Genomic DNA, 3,972 nt, shown 5'->3' with positions numbered 1-3,972 from the left:
TCTAGACCTGGGCAGTGGGTAAAGGGAGATGAATGACTTCCAGTTTTTGGTGCTGGATCAACTATATTCTTTATCCTTTTCATGAATTTTGAGGAAACTACAGTGCAATCTTTTCTAAATGTAAAGGAACTGGAAGGAAGATAAGGCTGACAATACTGGTGTTAGGGTTCACAAAGGACTCAAGGTTTAAAAATTGCCCATCGTGGTGACCTAACAAACAAGGGATGAAATCACAGTGACCACATTGCCCTGGTGGCAGCCTGTTTTTTCCTTAAGGTGATACCTGTTTTTCCTTCCTGGTGCGAGTTTCTCAGGACTATGTGCCCACCCGATGGTGAGATCCCTCTGACTACATGATCACAAGATCCCAGCTGCATGCTAAAGATAAATGAAGGCCCCCTCCCTTTGGGGCACAATTTCCCATTGATAGGGTATAAGAGGGGTTGGCTGTAAAGGGGAGCACTGTTTTTCCTCTAAAGCCAGTCACTTTCTTTCTTTCTATAATACATCTTTCTCTGCTTGAATGCCTGGCTCACTCTCTTTTTCTCCGAACTTGCCTTACAATTGGCACCTATTTTTTAAATAAAAATAGCAAACAGTAGCTGATATTTATTAAGTCCTGGCCATGCGTCAGGCAGATTTAGCTGATGGCACTTAAACATCTCATTGAGTCATTACAGTGTTCTGAAGTAGGATATGTTTCCCCCTTGTTGGGACTGGAGACTGACTGATTCAATATCCCACTTATAAGCTATGTGACTTTTGGTCAGTTATTTAACCACCTGAGCCTCAGTATCTTTATTCATAAAATGTGATTGAGAAAGATGATCCATGGATGATAAACTCTTCTTTGGAGGGTTTTTTTTTTTTTTTGAGTTAGTGTTTATAAAGTATTTAGAATCTCATGGAGAGAAATATGTTTTTGTAAAATGAAATAAAACTCTGATTTTGAGGCCCATATTCTTTCCACTTCACCAGCCCAAACTACACATCAGTTTGCTGACTCTACTCTTAGAAGTGATAATGTATTTTCCCAGAGCAAAATAAGCAATTATAATTCTTGTAATACTATAATTCGAGCAAGTAAAATTCTGTGGACTATCCAAGAAAGTAATGACCACACAGCATAATACAACCTTGAATATATTTTCTTAGAGAAGCAAAAATAAGTATCAGATATTTCGTGTGATATGGGTTGAAGATTACTTGTTGGTTAAATACAGGAAGTGGATGAAAGATAACACCTTCCAGTGAGTTATCAGTAAGGTGCATTCTCCATTCTTATTCACCTGGTTCAGTTTAATTGACTAATTACTGGAAATACACCTACAAACCACAGCAGAAGAGCATGTGAACATTAAGAGAGCAGGGAAAATTGCCCTTCTTCCATGAAACAAAACACTCTAATCTTCACTGAATTGTACAGACAAGAAGTGATTTCTGAAGAAATGAACTCATTTGAACAAGTTAAACTCTTGTTTTTGATTGTTTGGATGGCTGACAGCAACTAATTTTTCATAAAACCCCCAAATTTTTCATAAAATCCTCCTCAGCCAAGTGTGTATTTTTTATTAACGTTTTCCTTACCAGTTGAGTTCTTAAATGCAAAAGTGCTTTGAAAATTAAAAAACATTATAAAATTTAATATTTATTTTTTGTGAACTGTTACTTTCTATGTTTAAGAACTCTACTGGTCCAAGAGGTACTAATTTTACTCTGAATTAATCCGGAAGAAGGAAACAGTTTGCAAAATTACCTAATTTTGGAAAATGAGATGGTTTTCAACATCTGAAATATCAGTTTAAACTGTGTGTACTACGAGGGTCAAGACAGAAAAAAGAGAAGCTGGTTAAAAGAATAAGTAGAACTTTGAGTGAATTTAGTATGTTTTTATATTCTGGAAAATCTCTTAATATCTGACACATGTTCAGTACCTCTAATAATTTCTCAATGTCCGATTTGATAATATAGAGATGAGCAAATGTACACTATGTTTCACTGATTTACTGAATTTAATGATTTCATTAAAATTCATAATTTTATTTTTTTTAATTTTATTTTATTTTTAAACTTTACATAATTGTATTAGTTTTGCCAAATATCAAAATGAATCCGCCACAGGTATACATGTGTTCCCCATCCTGAACCCTCCACCCTCCTCCCTCCCCATACCATCCCTCTGGGTCGTCCCAGTGCACTAGCCCCAAGCATCCAGTATCGTGCATCGAACCTGGACTGGCATCTCATTTCATACATGATATTCTACATGTTTCAATGCCATTCTCCCAAATCTTCCCACCCTCTCCCTCTCCCACAGAGTCCATAAGACTGTTCTATACATCACTGTCTCTTTTGCTGTCTCGTACACAGGGTTATTGTTACCATCTTTCTAAATTCCATATATATGCGTTAGTATACTGTATTGGTGTTTGTCCTTCTGGCTTACTTCACTCTGTATAATAGGCTCCAGTTTCATCCACCTCATTAGAACTGATTCAAATGTATTCTTTTTAATGGCTGAGTAATACTCCATTGTGTATATGTACCACAGCTTTCTTATCCATTCATCTGCTGATGGACATCTAGGTTGCTTCCATGTCCTGGCTATTATAAACAGTGCTGCGATGAACATTGGGGTACACGTGTCTCTTTCCCTTCTGGTTTCCTCAGTGTGTATGCCCTGCACTGGGATTGCTGGATCATAAGGCAGTTCTATTTCCAGTTTTTTAAGGAATCTCCACACTGTTCTCCATAGTGGCTGTTCTAGTTTGCATTCCCACCAACAGTGTAAGAGGGTTCCCTTTTCTCCAAACCCTCTCCAGCATTTATTATTTGTAGACTTTTGGATCGCAGCCATTCTGACTGGTGTGAGATGGTATCTCATAGTGGTTTTGATTTGCATTTCTCTGATAATGAGTGATGTTGAGCATCTTTTCATGTGTTTGTTATCCATCTGTATGTCTTCTTTGGAGAAATGTCTATTTAGTTCTTTGGCCCATTTTTTGATCGGGTCATTTATTTTTCTGGAGTTGAGCTGTAGGAGTTGCTTGTATATTTTTGAGATTAGTTGTTTGTCAGTTGCTTCATTTGCTATTATTTTCTCCCATTCTGAAGGCTGTCTTTTCACCTTGCTAATAGTTTCCTTTGATGTGCAGAAGCTTTTAAGGTTAATTAGGTCCCATTTGTTTATTTTTGCTTTTATTTCCAATATTCTGGGAGGTGGGTCATAGAGGATCCTGCTGTGATGTATGTCAGAGAGTGTTTTGCCTATGTTCTCCTCTAGGAGTTTTATAGTTTCTGGTCTTACGTTTAGATCTTTAATCCATTTTAAGTTTATTTTTGTGTATGGTGTTAGAAAGTGTTCTAGTTTCATTCTTTTACAAGTGGTTGACCAGATTTCCCAGCACCACTTGTTAAAGAGATTGTCTTTAATCCATTGTATATTCTTGCCTCCTTTGTCAAAGATAAGGTGTCCATATGTGCGTGGATTTATCTCTGGGCTTTCTATTTTGTTCCATTGATCTATATTTCTGTCTTTGTGCCAGTACCATACTGTCTTGATAACTGTGGCTTTGTAGTAGAGCCTGAAGTCCGGTAGGTTGATTCCTCCAGTTCCATTCTTCTTTCTCAGGATCACTTTGGCTATTCGAGGTTTTTTGTATTTCCATACAAATTGTGAAATTATTTGTTCTAGCTCTGTGAAGAATACTGTTGGTAGCTTGATAGGGATTGCATTGAATCTATAAATTGCTTTGGGTAGTATACTCATTTTCACTATATTGATTCTTCCAATCCATGAACATGGTATATTTCTCCATCTATTAGTGTCCTCTTTGATATCTTTCACCAGTGTTTTATAGTTTTCTATATATAGGTCTTTAGTTTCTTTAGGTAGATATATTCCTAAGTATTTTATTCTTTCCGTTGCAATGGTGAATGGAATTGTTTCCTTAATTTCTCTTTCTGTTTTCT

General features: G+C 36.6%; 1 pseudogene; it reads right to left on the bottom strand.

Moving 5' to 3' along the window:
• Positions 1-473: 473 nt before the first annotated feature.
• LOC104992522 overlaps positions 474-3,972 on the bottom strand; it is a 13,396-nt pseudogene continuing 9,897 nt past the window's right edge.

Source organism: Bison bison, unplaced genomic scaffold (assembly GCF_000754665.1).
Source record: "Bison bison bison isolate TAMUID 2011002044 unplaced genomic scaffold, Bison_UMD1.0 scf7180017864216, whole genome shotgun sequence".
NCBI classification, from domain to species: domain Eukaryota; kingdom Metazoa; phylum Chordata; class Mammalia; order Artiodactyla; family Bovidae; genus Bison; species Bison bison.
The sequence above is the reverse complement of the archived record's forward strand: the minus strand, read 5'-3'. Positions and strand labels throughout refer to the sequence as shown.